At 45.0% G+C, this 19,872-nt stretch overlaps 1 protein-coding gene across 1 annotated transcript in view; it reads right to left on the reverse strand.

The window, feature by feature from the left end:
• LOC135901743 (neural cell adhesion molecule 1-like) overlaps positions 1–19,872 on the reverse strand; it is a 723,087-nt gene that overhangs the window by 351,436 nt on the left and 351,779 nt on the right. The window contains exon 4 of the mRNA XM_070531921.1: positions 17,172–17,322. The gene's annotated coding sequence lies outside the window, so the exon portion shown is untranslated. The remainder of the gene's footprint in view (positions 1–17,171; positions 17,323–19,872) is intronic.

A 19,872-nucleotide genomic window follows, 5' to 3' on the forward strand; every position in this document is an offset into this window, starting at 1 on the left:
CAATTGACATTTATGAAGTAGCCACCGATGTTAAGGGCGAATAGCGGCTATCTTCTTGTAATTCGAAACTGAATTCCGCTTGGAGAATTCCGATCGGACTTCAGAGCCATTCGTAACGCTAACACCGAAAATGCCCGTGCCCCAAGGGGAATTCTTGAATGCAAAATGAATTGTTAGAATGTTGTTTGAATGCATTGTTACGTTAATGTTTTACATAGTTACGTTATGCTGTGAATGTATAATCACGCTTCTCTGCGTATTCACTCGACATGCCTCCCTGAGGGATTGGAGACTAACGCCAGCGACCGCCATTCCACCTCTATAATTTGGCGTTTTGCAGTCCTGGGAAAGACAAGTACAATTTTACTTGACGCTCCCACGGGTGTGTATTTCGCGTGCCGCATGGAGAACGAGAAATACATCGAAAAGAAGACACAGACTCGGCAGCCCGAGCTGATGACCCCCCTAAGCAGCTCCACTGCAATAAGAGACGACGAGATTGTAAGCCGTTGGGATTTGGATTCAAACCCCACGTAAGTTTGTGAGCTTTTTTTTTTTCTACTTTGTTCTTGCTGCCGACATACCCACAGTGGTCGCCCAATGGCTACGGCGTTGCGCCACTGAGATCAACGTCGCCCGTTGGATCTCAGGCGTGGCCGCCATATTTCAATAGGAAAGAAATGCAATAACGCTCGTGTTCTTAGATTCAGGTGCACGATAAAGAACCACAGGTAGTCAGAATCAATCCGGCGTCTCCCATTATGGCGTGCCTCGTATTCATATCATTGTACTGCCCTGCAGGAGCCCCAGAATTATTTTTCGTTTCTGAGGATTCCAGCGTGACGTTACAAGCACTTTCACAAGGGTGTGACAGTTGCACTCCCTGGCTGTGCGGTTCCGCTTTCCTATGGGAAATTGGTTGAAATTCATTACGATGCGAAAAATTGCACTGCCACTTTCTTGTTCTTTTTTTTCTCATGTCTGGAAATGGTTATAAGCTACTCAGATAGCGAGCTTCAAGTCTTCGATTGGGATCAATCGCATGGCTCTTTTGGCTAAGAAGTTTAATGCAAAAGGATAGACAGTTGGGCGAGTTGGTACGGTAACATTGTCTTGGCTTGTAGCGCGAAGTGAACACGGACACAGAAAGGAGCAGACAGGACGAGCGCTCGCCCTGTGTGCTCCTTTCTGTTTCCGTGTTCACTTCGCGCTACAAGCCAAGGCTAAGAAGTTGATGAGTACAATTTTCAAATTACTCATCTAATTACTAGGTCGAGTGATATTCAAATGTGTGCCCCTGTGGGAAAATAAGTTGAAAGTTAACTGTTTAATTATCTCATTTACCCGATATTTAAGGAATTTCGAGCACATTTCGTGAAATACCCGGTATACCTCGCGGAATAATTTCCACGAGTGGAGCCCTGCTCCTGACGTCAGCGTAGGCCCACGCAGTCGAAAAGGGTTAGATTACGCCTCGAAAGCGCAGGAGGAAGTTAAGAAAGCATAGCTTTATGAAGGAGCGAAGCGTATACGCGCAGTTCCTCCATTTAACGATTCGTATTTGTCCTGTCCGAGGGACGTGATGCCCACGTCTAAAGAGCGAACAGACGTTAAGGGAGGCTGGGGCAGGACGAGCGCCTCTTGTCAACATCCGGGTTTGGCCGGACGACGGCCGAACGTCAGCGCAGCGCTAATGAGGCTCGAGGTGGTGCAAAGCCGTAAGCTGTCTCTGCGGGGAATACGCGGCCACGCTTTCCGGCCGTTGGCGAGCACTCTCCTTGCGCCTCTGTCGTCACCCTCGCCTCGCCGCGCTGTCGCATTGCGTCCGGCTACAGGCTCGCACGCGGAGACGTGGCAGAGCGATCACCGCCTTACGGAGGAGGATTTGCACTCGCTGAGCCGCTTTGCCCCAAGGCACCCGCTTGCGTGCTCCGCAGGGAAGCACGTACCCACCACTCGCGCGGTGGGGTGGGCGGGGGGGGGGGTGAAGGGGGAGGGAGGAGGGGGTGAAGGGGGAGGGAGGAGGGGGCAGGGGGTGTAGGAGAGCGCAGCAGCGCGGAAACGCAAACACGCCCGCACGCTCCCCACTTCACCCACACTGGCGGGCGATATTTGGCTCGCGAATTAAGGGGCGCGCTTCGGGGCTTTAGTCTCGTGCCGCGTGCCCGCTTTTGGTTGCACTTTTGGGCAAAGTTTGAATCCAGTTGGCGACCCTATATGTTTGTTTTTTCTCGTATTCCTTTTTTTTTTGGCACCTGTGGTTTCTCTTTCGCGTGTCGGGTTACGCATACTGAATTCTGACGTCATGCAGAATCATTTATTATGAGGCCTCTTAACGGTATGGTTCGCAAGAGCGAAGTGGAGCCAATCCTATTGCTGGACATACTATTCGCCAAGGCGGCCAGCCAACGGAAAGGAGCACTTGCGAAAGATTGGTTTTGCGAACTGGACCCCAGAGCCTGCGTTCACAAAAAACACCTTGCGCTATAATTGCTCGTAACAGAAATATCCAGCCGATGCTGATGTTTGACATATTATCAGCGAATGTGATTGTCCCATGGCAACGAACATTTACAACCCAGAAGGTTGTTCAATTTGGTCGCGGATTATTCCGTTATGTGGCATAGAAAATAGCGTGGCTGTACCATATAGCTTTCGTTGTTTTTGCACTTTTCAGTAAAACATCGAGCAAGAGCGGGAACGTTATTTTATTGCTTTTTTATCACGGGATGCTAAGAGATTTTTTAAAATTCAAAGATATCCAGAAGAAAGTATTAAAACTGGTCATGCTTCGCAACACCAACGCTTACTTCATTTCATTATTACTGCTCCAGTGGTGTCTTAAATACGTGCTTAAAAGAAGTAGCCGTTTGAAAAGCCATAAAAATGACAAGGTGTGGTCAGCGCGCCGCAGCATAGCAGTTATTTAGGATGTGCTGTTTATCTAGCTGAGGCGAAACTGTTGCGTCAGCTGCAAGATTATTATTATTCTTTTGTAACTCGAGTTAAATTTCGGTGGTATTCAAGTGGTTCGATGTAGTTCTAAATGCCGGTGCTAATGTACACTGCTCATGTGTCTAGTCTTGGAAATTGACTTGTTGCTCGCTCGATAAAAAAACATTCTCAAATGTGGCCATTCCACGAATGGATATTTTTTTAGTCAAAGCGCGCTTCTGTAATTTCTTTCCGGCGACATAACGTTGGCGACTGTAAATGCCATAAATGAGCAAATAATTGCATTTCAATGTCTATAACACGCTTGCTTATAAATTGGCATAAAACGCTTTTCTAATTGAACACAACCAGTAAAATTCGTATGCCACTTCTACGTAATGAGTCCTTCCAATACACGCTTTTTTAACTCAGGCAGACGCTGTAGCTCATAAGCATGTCTATCTGTGAATTGTGATGTGTATGAAAAAATAGTTTATGACTGCAATACTGTGGTCACTTAGGCGTGCCAAGCCAAGCTGGGACTCAGGGGGACCACATAAGAGAGAGAGAGAGCTGCTTGGTTAAGGTTAGAGAGGTCTGCAGGCGTAAAAATATTCAGTGGTCAAGGAGAGGGGAGAGAAAACCTCTAGAAGAAGGCCAGAAGAAGGTAAAACTTGTTCAAATCTTAATTTCACTTTGGCACCTTCAGCAATGAACGTTTCAGTCCGAAAGGTATATCTCAATTTCATCGTTGGCTTTCTATAGGTATATATATTATACAGCTAGCATATATATGTATATATATATATATATATATATATATATATATATATATATATATATATATATATATATATATATATATATATATATATGTATATATATATATATATATATATATATATATATATATATATATATATATATATATATATGATTCATAACTTTATCATTTATTTTTGTATTTATCTTTAATTTCATAGTATCATATGGTAGGTGTAGTTTTCTTGTGTATAGTTTCGTTTTCTTTCTGAATGGGACGCAGACCTTACATCAAGCTTTATTTTCGGATGTGGGGTCTGGGGTGATCGATCATTAATGTGCAGCTCGGATAATCAGCTGTGCCTAGCTAACGGGACAGCGGTTTTATTGGGACTTCTGCAGGTAACAAAGAGGTTCATCCCTTATAAGAAACGCCACAGTGTGTAAGGACCCGCCATGCTTGCTTAGTGGCGACGGTGTTGCGCTGCTAAGCAATAGGTCGCGGTATCAAATCCCGGCCACGGCGACCGCGTCTCGATGGGGTTGAAATGCCATAACGCCCGTTTGCCTACATTTAGGTGCGTGTTAAAGACCCCCAGGTGGTAAAAAGTAATCCCGAGTTCCCCACTACGGCGTGCCGCATAATCAGATCGTAGTTTCGGCACATAAAACCCTATAATGCAATTAATTTTTTTTTCTGGATGTGTAAAATTAACTTCGAAGCTGATTTCGTTATGCTTCTCGATTACCTTTGACGAATTTCCACGTAATTTCGTCGAATTTTCATTGTTACTTTTTCGTCGCTGATTGAAAAGGCCGAAATCAGAGTCTGCCTTTTTCTTTCTTTATAACGGAAAACACAAGAAAGACCGGATGCCTTTAATTTACACACCGTGGATTGTTTATACTTCTTACGAAAGCCGTTGCAAATAAACGATGAAACAAACTAGGCCAAGAGTTAGATTCGCTTCAAAAGCGCAACTGTTTACTGAGCTGTTCGCTTATCTCATCGCTGAATGTAAGGTTAAATATCGGCAGCATCGTACGCGTTTCCATCCAGCTCAAATTATAAACACCTTAAAGGTTCTGGAGGCAATGCTTAGATGCTTTAGGTCACGGCAACTCGCTGGCTTTGCTTAGCAGAAAGCGCATCGTAAGTGAAAAGAGAATTTTCGTTGCCTTTTTTTTTACCACAATGATAGCTACCGTTGGCTAGGCACTCTCCGCCTGTGTCCAGAGGGGCGATTCGCTTTAGACGCTATAATCCAAAGTGATCCTCTAACGTACCGGTTTTCTGGCCCATTCTTTAACTCTTCGCCTAGCCTTCCCGTTCGCTGTCCTTGCTGCGAGAACGCCTCTGGTCGAGGGATCCGTAATCCCTTGATAAAACGCGGCGCCTCCCGAGCCGAACCAAGAGAATTCTCGCCACGTACGCGACCACGAACCGTAGTGGAAGCAGATTCAATTTCGCCCACGACATTCTTTTGCTGTGTATATGCCACAGTGCATCCCACAGCTTTCTGCTGTTCGGCTTATCGGCGTGAAGCGCAAGAGCATCGCCAAGAAGATTATACATGATATACGTATGTTATACGTGTATGTTACATATGTACAGCGAGTTTAATGCACACGTGACATGTACAAGAATGTGAGAGTGTATAGCAACACATGTGAAAACGCGGTAAATGTTCATGGAACAAGGAGTAGCTAACATTGGTTCCGTGTACAATCTCCGCTTATCACGTCAATAAATAAAGTGTTCGCTCCGGTGCAAAATCACAAAGAAATAATAATAATAATAATAATAATAATAATAATAATAATAATAATAATAATAATAATAATAATAATAATAATAATAATAATAATAATAATAATAATACTTTGCAGATTCAGCGTAGGTGTTGGCATCTATGCAAGACCAACCTTTCTACAATGTTTGTCGAGGGTAACTTTTACATTGGTGCACATTATAATGAAATGAGTGGACAAGTTGTCTGGGCGATTAGTTTCTTCCCCATTGATGAGGCATCACATTGATCTTTGTTTTACAACTTGGCGCTGATGGTGAACCGTTGTTGTTTTTTTTTTTCACCACATGACACATAGCATGGCGTGGTATGTACTTCAAAGCGATGCGACGCAGATACCTACTAGGCGGGGAAACGACAGCGAGTGTGGTACCCCAGGCAAGACACAAAGAGAGGATTGCTTAAATCCATTTAAGTATTCGCTCCCCATTTGTTAATGTGTCACATCCGTTCTTATCAATTGCCCAAGTATACGCACATACTCAGTGGCACATACTCAGCGTCAAAGTTGCCGTTGGAGGCTTCATGCTCCTCGTGCTGTGGCTGCGAACACTGCCACAGGGCTCACCGTCACATTTACTCTGATGGCTACGTTACGCCTACGCCATCTGCCATTGGTGTGTGGATTCCGTCTGCGAGTATAACCATTCCAGCCACTTCACTGAACTAGCTGCCCTGGGGGCAGCTTTTATTTACATCATAGAGCAGACAGCTGCATCTTCGGTCATCTTCACGGACTCAAGAGCGGCCCTGCAGTTCCTGAAGTCACCACGCGTGCAGGAACAATTCGTAATGGACATCAGACGCCTATGCAATAAAGCCTGCGAATGGCATCACAACATTCTGCCGCAGTGGTTACCAGCCCACTACGGAATACAAGGCAACGTCCAGGCTGACCATGCTGCCAAATCTGGACACAACACATCGAAAGAAATGGTCGAGATACCTTTCTCGAGAAAAGGCGTGGCGACGCTGGTATTTGGCGTCTCCAGCTGTCCTTCGGGACAGATCCCAGCTACCAGTATGGACCCCTATGCAAAATAGATCCATCTTGCAGCTTTCACGTGTCGCGAGGCTTCAACAGACACTACCAGACATGTCTTCACTGCATCAGACTCAACGTTACCTACACAAACTATTTCAGGTGCAAGATTCAACTCACGGACTCCCCAATGTGCTCTGAATGTAACGTTCCTGAATTCTTGCGACATGTTCTGTGTGACTGCTACCGTTACGCCTCAGAGAGAGAGAGTCTCTGAAGGCGTCACTGCACCTTCAACGGAACTTGAGCTTGTCACTACAGCACACTCTCGGACCATAGCAAAGCACCACCTCCCCAGCTTGTTTCTCCTTCCCTCTCCCTCTTGTGCTGCTGTTACACATATATTCTGGGGCCCTATAACGTAAAACTATTCCAATATGCTTTTATTCCAATCTCTTGACGTCAAATTTGCGTAACCGCCGACACAAGCACCAGGCTATCACCCGCAGGGTTGTCTGAGCAGAATAATCAAACGCTCTTCTCGTTTATAGGAGGTCACTTTTGCTTGCTTTAAAGACGAATAACATTGCCTACACTGAGTGGCTTGTCTTATCTAATTGGCTGACAAGAAGCGAGGAGCACTCTCAAGTGGAGAGGGATTCGATGGGGCCGAGCCACTGCTCTGAATATCGATAACCGGATGAAGAGGGTGGTGCCGGCGTCTACTATTGGTCCGCTTTCCTCTACATAGCTTGCGGTGGCACGTCGACAATCGCGGCAGCATGCAACGGAAGCTTAAGAATGACGCTAAAACGGATCCACAGCAAAGAAGAGTTGGCAGAGTGAGGTCGTAAACGTGCCGAAAGTGCTCGAAATTGTTGCACGGCTACGCAAGAAGTTTTATTATACGCAAATAAACCCAATCTCTCCGGCAGGTGCGAGTAGCCAGCGCCTGAGCGATAGGCGGCAGCCATCTTTTATTGCTTACGGAACGGGGCAGCCTGTGGCTATTCAGAAGAAAATTCAGTTTTGTTCGGCGTATTAATGCATCTTTAATGCGTACACGTCACTTTGACGTGGTGAGTTTTCGCAGTTTTGGGACATCGCGTGACAGGCAGGTAAAGTGAGTGCAGCCAGAAAACTTTTGAGCAATAGCCGAGGGCTCATGGCGAAAAGGCGCCGAATCAAAAATAAAAATCCTTCTTTTTTGGGCCAAATGATGCATAATCAATCGGTACACGCCATATCAAATGGGGAGGTATCGCGGTTTTCGTGACGTCGCGTTACAGACAGGTGAAGTGGGGGTGGTCCAAATAAGTTTTTCACCAATTGCGGAGGGCTGATAGCACAGTTGGAATCGAAAATTTTGGAATAATTTTGGAATAATAATAATTTTGCGCTATAGCGCAAAGTTGCTTAGCCAAGAACGGGCTCATAACCTGTGGTACTTACATACTACATACTTACAGTCACACATACTTAAATGACACAAATCGCCTAAGCAGTAAGACGGCAGCCGACACATACCTAGTGCCTCAAGTTATATATACATGTATATATATATATATATATATATATATATATATATATATATATATATATATATATATATATATATATATATATATATATATATATATATATATATATATATATATATATATATATATATATATATATATATATATATATATATATATATATATATATATATATATATATATATATATATATATATATATATATATATATATATATATATCCGTTGAGAATACGATGACGAGCGCAATCAACGGTACAGAGCGCAAGAAAGCTTCTCTTGAAAAAAAAAAAAGCATTTCTTTCACGTGGATTGCATACCGCAAGTAACAAAGGGCTCTTCTGTGCAAGTTTTATTTGGCATAAGGGAATGTTTAGCGCTCCGTCGATCATTTCAAGAAGTACGCTGATTTGCTTGACAATTTGCTTAAAGGGCCTCCAAAACACTCTAAGCACGACATTTTTTGTTTATATATAGAGGCAGCTATGTGCCAACGTACAAAGAAAATAGAGCCACAAATGCTTTTTGAAGTGAAGCCGTCATAGAAAAGTTACCCTCGTCTGATGAACGACAGCGCGACTGTCGCACTTTCTCGCTGGCCTCTACTATACCCTCTCCACAGAAGCTCTCTATGCCTCGCCGCGTACTCCCACCTGTTGTATGCAGTACAGTGCGAAAACAACGGGCCGCATGAACACAATGGGAAAAGGCTCCTCCTCTGTACACTGCTAATCTCCCTCCGCACGATGCCGATTGAATGAACGCTTCATAGAAGGATCAGTTGCGTACATTTTAAGCACACGCGAATATTTCAAGGAAGGAATGTGAACACTGTGCTGAAAACTAAAAAGAAAAGAAAAGAACAATCCCAGGACACCTAGTTTATTTATTTTTTACTTAAAATTCCTTCAGCGTCGTAAAACTTTAAAGAGGGTAGCGGTTACAGAGTAGCAGAGTAGAGCAAAGAAACAAACAAATGCAGTGAGTTGTGGCAGTGCAGTGATTACGCTGATTATACTTTGTCAGCTAATCTTTCGCGAAAACATTTGTTATCGGTGAGTGCTACGACACTTGAGAGAAGGCGGCGGTTTCCTTCCTGAGATGCACGGGGGATGAAGGATTGAAAGAAAGACTTCGTGTGACATAAATCAATGCCTACCTTACTGCGATGATCGACGCTGTTTTAAATGAACTGAGGCCGTAGTATGAAGTCGTCGTGAAGTATGGTGTGATGGAAGCTTCATGAAATAGCTAAAGAGGGGGACGGGCTGATTTGCGGTGGTTACATAGTGGAATAAGTGCTAGGTTAGTTTTCATAGAGGTTGTAGTCGTGGTACGGTTATAACTATAAAGAATGAAATGGGTAGAATAATCTTGTACTAGTTCAAATGAAGTAATAAGATTAACGTGACTTGGATACCATATTACAGGTGCATATTCAAGTAGTGAGCGTATTATAGCCGTTTAAAGCTGTAGGTTTAAAGTAGGCTGTTCGTTTGAAGAGTTGCACCTTAAGTACCCGAGCATGCAACCAGTTTTGTTGATTTACAGACTTAGAGGGGCTAGGTGGTTGCTGGCTTGATAGAACATGGTCATAACGGCACGTTTTGAGGACAGGACAAAGAAAGAACGCACACAGGACAGTCGCAAAAGTCGACGGTCCTGTGTGCATTCTTTCTTTGTCCTGTCGTCAAAACGTGCCGTTATAACCATGTTCCATCAAGCGAGCAACCACCTAGTCGACTGTCCTCTGTGCGATTGTCCTGTTCGGGGACTGTCCTGTTCGGGGACTGTACTGTGTGCATTCTTTCTGTGTCCTGTCCTCAAAATGTGCTGTTATAACCATGTTCTATTAAGTTTTGTTGATGACGTACTCTATATGAAGGGTCAAATTCAAGTTAATCGCAATGTGTACACCAAGATATTTATATAATAATAACGTTTATTTTTTTTCAGGTGCGTCTCTCTCTGACACGATGAAACCTAAAGGAAGGTTGTTAAGATTGTAGGTGGTAGGAGTACAATTAGATCTGGATATGCCTAATATTTTACATTGGTAATCTTAAATTACATTAGCCACTTCCCGCACCAGTCAACTATATTATCCAGATCAGGTCGGAGTGTTAGAGTGTCATCAGTGTTGTTATATTTCCCGGAAGATAACATATGCGAACAAATATATGTTAGAGGATACTGTAACACTCATATCGTTAATATAGATAAGAAATAAGAGTTCTCCCAGCACAGACCCTTGTGGTACACATGATTGAACTTCAGTGAGTGCAGAGTTACGACCATTAGCAGTAATGGTCGTAACTTATGTCTTCCTTTTATTTCCTTTTCCCTACAGATTCATCCGCTTGGAACATGCTACATAACGAAGTGAAATCGTCGTAAACTGGCCACTGAAGACAAGGACGTAGTACATGTAAAACTCCAGGAAACCAGGATTGAAGCGCTCGCGCAGCCAGTCTATACCAAAGGACAACACGTGTTGACCAACCAATCAGAGCAAACCTAACGGGGCTTCAACGTTTCTAGTATTTAATCCATATTGGCCTGCTCTTATTTAGCTAGATAAAGAGGCTGGACAAAGGGGCTAAATGCCACGAGGGCAAGGGTCGTAGTAGGCATCTAAGAAGTATCATCCTTTCCTGTTTTTTTAAATATTGTAGCGCGGGCTAACATCGAGGGAACGTTCGTCCGCGGCGGGAAAAATCCCGTCGGCTAGTTGCACCGTGCTTAAATATGCGTGCCCTACTCAAATATTTACAGCGCCGCTTCTAAGAACTCGCGGCCTCTCTTTCTTCCTGTGTCCACATAATCCGATTTGTTCTGGAGGCTGAATTTACTAATTAAGCAGATTTCTAAAGCGCTCCCAGGCTCTCGCGATTCTTACGTGTCTCTCCTTCGTGTGTTCTCCTCACCCCCCCCCCCCTCAAAAAAAAAGAAGAAAGAAAAATCTTTGAAAGCGTATACAGTGAATCCTTTCCGCTTTCTTCATTATTTCTCGGCACGTGTTTTCTTGTTCTGTTTCTGTTTTCTTGTTCTCGCTACTGCCCGCGGCCAACTTCGCCTCATGCAGTATTGTCTGGGCGTTCCCCTGCTTCGATTGTTACTGTACGGCATGCATTCGCAACTCGTGTCTCAATTAATGAAGCGTCGGGCGTGCTTCGTACAGCCTTTCCTAGCGTCAGCGCAGGGTCGGTAGCTGCCCAACAAAGGGTACATTGTCCGGTAGCGCGGGGCGTCTCTCTCTTGCCGCTCCGAGGCATTCTTGCTTTACATGCACCTGACACTCCCTCCCTCCCTCCCTCCCTCCCTCCCTCCCTCCCTCCCTCCCTCTCTCTCTCTCTCTCTTTGCCCTGAACACTTCCTCGAGACTGTCGCGGAGCCGAACGACTCGCTTAAAGCGTAATGAGCTTGCTTGGGCGGGAAACAAAGCAATAGCGCGGCAAGGCAAGGATGCATCGCGTATGTGTGAGAAGGATAAAACGAGAAAACGTGTCGGTGCGCCTCCTCCTGCGTTCACAATACATGGTGCTAAACGAGTGGTTGCGCAAAGATACTGAGGTAATTTATCTGTACCCGAGACTTGACTCAGACGAGACGTGGTGCAGCGCGCGCCATGCTTTGGGTTGCAAACAAAGACGACCACTGCTAAAAGTAAAATCGAAGGTCGATGTCCTAGAAATCTCTTTAGTACTGCGGGCAGAAATGTTTAGATAAGCATTTACTATGCAACAGAGGTGCACAAGGATTCTTTTAAAACTTTATTTTGCGTGAAAGAAATTATAGCGGATGTGACACCCACTTATGTGAGTAGGAAAGTGCCACTTATAGTCCAAGCATTAGCGCACATGTGATAATGTAAATGCGTAGCGTTTGGCACCGCTGGTTGCTAAAGCAAAAAAAAAAGATAGTATTAAACCTCGACGGTTATTGTGCTCTTGTATAAACGAGTTGTTGTGTGGCAAATTTCTAGTTAAACCCACGAAGTATGAGTTCATATGGTATCACAGATCTGATAGTGCACTTTGCAATCACAAAATTCACTCTTTTAAGCGTTGTCATAGCTTTCAGAATGCATTTCAATGCGTTCGTCTTACATAAATCCGCGCAACCGGTGATTTTACTCCAAGGAATAACCGGTTGGTTGCCTGGAGTACATAGCAGTAAAAGCACTGCATACAGAATATGGAACTGACGCTCTAAAACGGAGACATCTATACAACGACAGACATTTCTCCTTGTTGTCTCGAGCAGCAAGAATGGTCTCACTTCGGCATCTTATTCACACGTTATGTATCATTAAAGTTAGTAATCTGAATGATTGCTCCACGCATTGTTTACGGCATAAAAATTCACAGGAGCTCTTATGTTATCCCTAAGACGACTTGAAGGCGCAATTCCAAGTGCCAATGCATTAGAAACGGACGCATGACGTGCACATCCCCCTTAATTTGGTTAGTCTACTTCGCTTAGTCATCCTTCTTAATGCGTTACTCATCCTCTTAATTCCCTTTGTCATCTCCCATAATTGGCTTAGTGTACTTCGCTTAGGCATTCCTCTTAATTCCAAAGATTGAGGTTTCGACTCCCACCCAATGTCGCGGGATCCAGTGCCTTAATTAACTTCACTTTCATTAACACCAAAGGTCGTGGATTCAACTCCTGCCAAAGGTCGTGGCTTCGAGTGCCTTACCTAAGTATATCTTAATTATTTGTGCCTTAATTAACATCGCTTTAATTGCCACCAAAGGTGTTGGGTTCGACTTCCTCCAGAAGCAAAGGGCTCGTCGCTTTAACACCAGAGGACGTGGGTTCGACTGCCACCAAATTTCGAGGGTGCGTAGGCTTTTAGTACATTTCGTGTCCTCGACGCGTTTTCCCTCAAGGTCGGCTGACTAAAGAGGCTTTCGCGTTAACAATTTTGTTCACGTCTTTCGCGTCCTTTGTGACCAGGTATTGTCACAAAATATAGGCACAGAAATTGCCTTCATAGAAAGGTTATCCGATCAACTTGCCGCAGAATACACGTAAAAATAAACGAATAAAGGTACCGCTTATTCATGGTCGCATGATGAGAAGAACTCAATACCGGAAGCGTCACGTTTGGTGCAAAGGAATTTGGCCTCTCATCTGTATCATGTTAGAGTAGCCGAAGTGAGCGCCAGTCGCCGCAGAGCCGAGCGATATCATTACAGACGTCGATAACATAGGACGCGGTGAAATACGTAGGCCAACTCCGAACCATCCTTCATTCTCCGTGAAGAGAGAGATATAACACACATAGATAGCCAGCTCAATCATGTATAATAATAGAGCCCAGTCCCGATGCAAGACTGCAGTCCCTCGGAGCGGCTAATTGCATTGGTGCGCACTGCCCATCACGGCGGCCCAAGCAGATCAGTCACCCGTGGTAACCACCGATGCCCCTGGGCTCACAGCAGAGTCTGGCTTTCGCGACAAACACTCGAGGCAGCCGGCGAAGACGAATAAGAAGGAAGCGAGTTCCAGGCCGGGTTCCAATCTTCTCCGAGCCGAGTCCCAGTGCGGGTCGACCGTCTCCGGCGCCGGAATCCATCCAGACTGCAGCCGAGGCTCGTCACCACAGCGTACGGAGGCAGGAGAGCCGGGCTGCCGTCATCACCCGCACCTCGGTCGTGCGCCGGGTCCGTATTTCATTATCGGCGCTAATGAATCAATAAAAGGCGGCCAGTCGGCGGCTCGCAGGCGAGTAGAACTCGGCCCGTCGTGCCGGAACGGCGCGGCCGGCGGCATTCTCAGAAAAAGAGCTCTCTTCTCAGTCCCCCCGAGGATTACGTTGGCTCCGCTGAACCAGAAATTGTCTGGGAAGACAGGACAGGCAGGCAGACAGACAAGCCCAATGCGCCGCGCGAGAGGAAGAAGTTCCCTTTTCACTGACCGGACGCTGCCTGTGCTTACGCTTCCTAAGGAAGCTTTCTCGCACCCTTATCTTTTGAAACATATATTTGACGGGGCTCACATACTTTGTTAACCATGTTTCTTTTGCGATATTAGGAGTGCGCTGCAATTGTCGACGCTTTTGGGGTAGCATTCTTTACACTGTTTCACCATGGTTTCTCGACTGTTGCGCAATTTCTAAACGCCTTGATGTATTCCATATCGTCAAGTAGATTTTCTAGGAAAAGTGAACATTTGTTTGGAAAAGTAAACAGCTTACACTGCATATAGATTTTTCTCTTTTCTACGCTCAACAAATGCAAAATAGGTTCCCACTTTTCAGTTAGACAACCCACCACGGTAGTGTAGTAGCTTTGACGTTGTGCTGCTAAGCCGACGGGCGCGGGATCAAATCCCGGTTGCGACAGCCTGATTTCAATGAAGAGGAAATGCAAAAACTCCCGGGTACAATGCATTAGGATTACATTAAAGAACCCAACGCGGTCAAGAATTTTTCCCAATATCCTCACTACGGCGCGCCTCATAGACATAACGCAGTTTTGACATGTAAAACCCCAGATAATAATTCTTTTTCAGGTAGGCAAATACGCTGGTTTCTGCAATGGTCATGCTGACAGCAGCAGCTCGGCCTTTCTTGACATCTGTTTCGGAGGATCGTTGCTTATGACTCAGGACTGCATAAGCACATGAACGATGTTGTGAGCTCTAAGGTCGCCCCAAATGCATATGTTTGATTTTCATTTCCATAGATGCGACTGGTTAATGATTCGTACGTTGATATTCGACGCAAGCTGAATAGGCATACGTAATGAAAGTCGTTCCAATGTAATACTGCTACGCAACAATTCCTCCAGTCGGAAAATATTAGTCACATCGCGTTTGCGAAGAGGTTGACTATACAAAATGAAAGCTAATTCGCACGCGCCACTGGCTTTAGATAAGCTCTATGTATCCGTGTTTCAAAAGGATAGATGCGTACTGTTGTATGCGTGTTTCCATGTGAGATTTCCATAGCCTGACTGCATTCAATCGAACGACTTTATGCTTTTCTCAATTAGCTTTGAAGATTTTAAGTGTGATCAACTCGGTGCTGGGATCGAATTAGGCGTGCACGGTACGTGCAGAGGCTGGGCTCGACAGTAGGACCAGTAGCGCTTGGAACTTCAGAAGAGTACGTATTTGGGCTGGTTGGTTCATGATTACGAGCAATAAAAATAGCGCTAAACGACAGGACGAGTGAAGGGACACAGACAACAGCGCTGACTAACAACCAAAGTGTCTTTATTCTTTCAGTCAGCATATATAGGCTCCGCCACTATCTGAAACCACAGAATCATGCCAAATTCTGTTGATTCTGTGGTTTCAGATAGTGGCGGAGCCTATATATGCTGACTGAAAGAATAAGGACACTTTGGTTGTTAGTGAGCGCTGTTGTCTGTGTCCCTTCACTCGCCTTGTTGTTTAGCGCTGTTTTTATTGCTCGTTGCTTGGAACGTACTCTTTCGCACTGGAGGCAGGTCTCTTTTTGATAGCTTGGCTGCGCGCGAGATAAGCGTTCTATACCACCGCACTAACCTTAGAACCTTTGCAGCGTACGTTTTCTTAATTTCAGCAGACGTTCGGTAAAGAGTATTGCGTGTTGTTGGAGGGGTGTGCGAATGTTCAGACTGTTGAGTGAAAGTTGAATAAGGCTTATTTTGCTATACCATTTGTATTCGATTCAGTTAGTTCAATACTAGAGGTCAAATATTTGTTTCTGATCGATTAACACAGAGTCCTCCCACTATGGCATGTCTCGTAATCAAATAGTGGTTTTGGCACGGAAAATCCCAGAATTGACTTTCTGATCTAATCTAGAGCCAAAGAAAAAATAATCCAGTAGTATTACTTTACCTATTAATTAATCAATTTATAGTGAATAATTGAATAAGCGATTAATTGATGAATTTGTCCCAAACATGCTCATAAAAAAGTTTTTCAGAGCGCATTAAAAAACGTCAGCTTCAGCTGTTTGCGGGGTGCTGTCACTTGCCTGCTCTTAAAAGAAAGCCAGTTAAGTTGAAAAAGTCGCGTAGTGCCCCGCTTTTGCGCCGACGCAGCAGTGTTTCGAGCAACTTTCATTGTGAAGCTCGTGCTATCTAAAGCCACGGCGCAGGCTCGATTTGTGGATGTGCAGTATTAACGCGATAACACAAGAGCCCATTGTCGCAGAAGTGCCGGTGTTGGCGCCAGCGGCGTTGTCCGTGAGAGAAATAAATCATCCCGAAACACGCACCCTGAAGCACGCAGGTCCTCCTCGTGGTGCATGGGTGTTACTGAACTACATGAATTCCTCAAAGTAAAATGTGCAAGAAAATTCGTAAAGTACAACTTACACACAACCTACAGACATGATAACGTCGGACTGTAATTTGAATGTACGAGAAAATATAATTATTTTGCGCGAGAACTCAAACGTAAACCCCTTTTCCAGCCGCCGTTTGAGATCTTTATTAGTGGCCGCGGACGCAAGGTGTCGATACTAAGGGGGTCTAGTGAGTGGTTTGCTGTCTTTAACTTGATGAATTTTGTTAGAGACATGCATTGATGCGTACATGCGTAATTATCAATATCATAACTATGAATGAAGTAACTGTGCGCAATTATTAGCGGACGGGGCCTATTAACGCTATGGGTTCACTTTAAAGGCCAAGCTTAAGCGTGCTCCAATTTTTACTGTAATATTGCAGTAATTACTGCAGTACACAATTACTGCAGCATTTGCAGTGTACGTTTGGTAATGGATGATAGAGATACATGACTGCCACGCAGCTTATGTTGGTCGTGGACAAAAATAAAAAAAAAAACCAAGAAGCCTCCAGACAATGGTTGGTTGCGCATGCATGTAAATGGAAAACCTGGCGATTGCTGGTACCTGTATGAAAAGCACTGTTGAAATATCACAGACTGCGCAGGACCTCTACTTAAGATATCCCACGTTCAGAAAGCAATTAATTCTAAAACAAAACCTACTAGCAATATTCCTCCCCTCCCTCCCTCCCTCCTCCCCCTTCCCGTAACACATATATGAATGGAAGCTCTAGGTAGCATAATACTCTTCTGGTACCATAATACCATCGGGCAACCCAAGGAAATTGACATGGAGCGTATAGGGCTGTGCGCCAGCCATTCCAGGTCGAGCAGCGCAACTCACCCTTTCCACACTGTAACCCCGCATCACGGACGAACTTTTAGCAGGAGCCGAAGCACCTCTCTCCTAGACACCCAGTGTTCTCGCGGGAACCAAATGTCACTTGCGCTTGAGCCTGGAGCCATCCATCATAAGCTTCCGCCCATTCGGGATACTGTAACAATAAATTGTTATGTCAGCAAGCACGCGATAACACCACAGGACGATAATTTACGTTCTTGTTAGACTCCCTGTCATTCTCCCTTTCTTCGTCTCTCTCTCTCTCTCTCTCTGTTTATTGCTGAAAGCACAGATAATTCCTCTATTAGCGCCGCAATATTACTGACCTTCGACATATTTGGTTCGACATACCGCAGTTGAGAGTGAATTTAACCGACCCTTCGCGTATCAGTCGCCTCAACCGTTTGAACCTCAGTGCGAATTACGCGAGTTTTCCGATGCGTCATCTCATTTTTATGCTGCTGCTACTACAAGTCTATAGCGTCAAACGGGAACGAGCAATATTATGCACATAGCGCCGATACTTTAAGGTCTACTGCAGGCACCCCGCACTTCTTATATTATCGCTACGACTCTCTTAAAAGGCGGCCTACGATTTAGTGACAAGGAGCCATTTCCCACGGAACGCCCAGCTCCGCATGTATATATCCCAAGGCCGGGAAAACGGTCCCTCACTATACATACACACGCAAGCACTCCTCGAAAGCCTAGAGGACAGCTCACACACCGCACTGCTGGCGAAGGAAGCGCGTCCAACTAGAGCCTAACGCTGGCCATGCGCAGAGACCACGTCGTCGCGTGAGCACTCGGCCGGACAGCGGAGATCGCTATCCTGACGGGGGTTCTCGTTGCTCGAGCCCTCCCCCAGAATGGACCGCTCGAGTAGGAGCGGCGCTTTAGAGAGATGGCTATCTGAGCGAGCCAGCAGCGAGAGACAAGCACGCTTCGCGCTCAATGACAAATGAACGCGCTTTTCGCGGGAGCGCGCACAGCCGCCCATCTCCGACGCTCAACGCGTCCAAGTGCCGCGTGTGTTCGCGACTCAACGAGAGTTCCAGTGGGCGGAACCGTGTTCGTTCGAGGTGTACAAAGCGCTGTGGCGGCGCCATCGCCTTGCTGGCCATGGCCTCTGAGAATGCTACTTAAGAGGAAACTTATACTGTATCAATCTCTATTCAAGGGACGCTTATAACGTCCGCAAAACGTTTGTTTTGGTACTCGTTAGAAAAGTTATGTAAGTCTATTCGTGAAGTCGACGGAATTTCAGTGGAGTGCCCATGAATAGATGATGGCTTTGCACACCCTGCGGGCAGTCTACAGACTTTCTGCAATGCAGCATATCCTGAAATGAGGTACCGCAATAAACCAGATCTGTGAACATTTGTAACCTTTGTCGAGAGATACCATACATATTTTGGTTTAAGGCGGAAGGTCCAATTTATCAGAAAAATCAAGGTGTATTGCAAGAGCGAGAAAGAGAGTATTGAAGAAAAGCAAAGAGCACGTCCGTTTTGCTACCCTGCTTTGATGGGAGGGGATAAGGGGTCGGAAAAAAAAAAGAAAAGAAAGGGAGAGAAAGATCGCTAACTGCGTGCCCACGTGCAGTTGCGGACAAAGTATTAAAACGATCGCAGTTAAACTTGTCGACTTGAGGCAGTGGAGTAATGATGCACCAGCGACGCGCATGGTCACTGTTCAAGAGAAAGAAATGATGCATAGAAAGTCGGGGAGGTTAACCAGGGGCAGATATTGTTGGCTACTCTGCATTGTGGGAAGGAAGCAAGGAAATAGAAAGTGAAAGAGAGAGTAGCCAGAATGAAGTAAACGATGTGAGCTATGCAGCGGCAGCTGGCTGCATTTTGAGAGTCTGTTATGCACGCATTAGAAATTGGGATTATTATCAGCGCAGAAATGCCGTTGTGCGCGAAGTTACATTGGGCGTACTGGCCTAAAGCTTTCTGTTTTTATAGTTGGCGATTGCCCGGTGTTGCAATGACTGTGCACATCACCTCTAACTCGGCACTATTCACGAAGATAGTATACTATTATGTCATCACGTAGGAATCTGTCGAACCTATATAGTGTATGCCGTCAAATTTTTTGCTTTAAGCTCATTTCTATAGTAACGCTCCTTGGGAACAAAAAAAAAATAGCAGGACAAATTGCAACGCAATTTACTCCGATAAAATATGAGTCCACACATAATCAACATCTTAATTTGTTGCATATGTAAGCAATTTACCTTGGTTCGCAAGCTTAATGTAAGTAATATTTACAGCATAGTATTTCCTTTATATCACGTATGGCGCATCAATTTTGTCTGCTTCTGACATTCTTACCGGTAGCTTGAACAGATAAAAAAGAAAGCAAGCACTTTAATTAGAGTTACCCACTACGGTAGCTCAAAGGATTTTAGCACTGCGTTGCTTAGCACGAGGTCGCGGGTACAAACCGGGCCATGCGGACCGTGTTCTAATAGAGCTGGATTGCGTAAAAGCTGGGGTGCCGTGCATTGTGTGCACGTTAAACAACCTCAGGTGGTCAAAATTGATTCGAAGCGCTTCGCCACGTCTCCGCTCGCAATCCACCGTGTCGTTTAGGGAGTTTAAGCACCACAACCTAGACTCTAACCTTTATTAAGTGACAATTGCAATGCTGCTTTCCAAGTGAGCAATGCAGCAAAGTCGGGTAAACGCCCAATCTT

This window comes from Dermacentor albipictus, chromosome 1, assembly GCF_038994185.2.
Source record: "Dermacentor albipictus isolate Rhodes 1998 colony chromosome 1, USDA_Dalb.pri_finalv2, whole genome shotgun sequence".
NCBI classification, from domain to species: Eukaryota; Metazoa; Arthropoda; class Arachnida; order Ixodida; family Ixodidae; genus Dermacentor; species Dermacentor albipictus.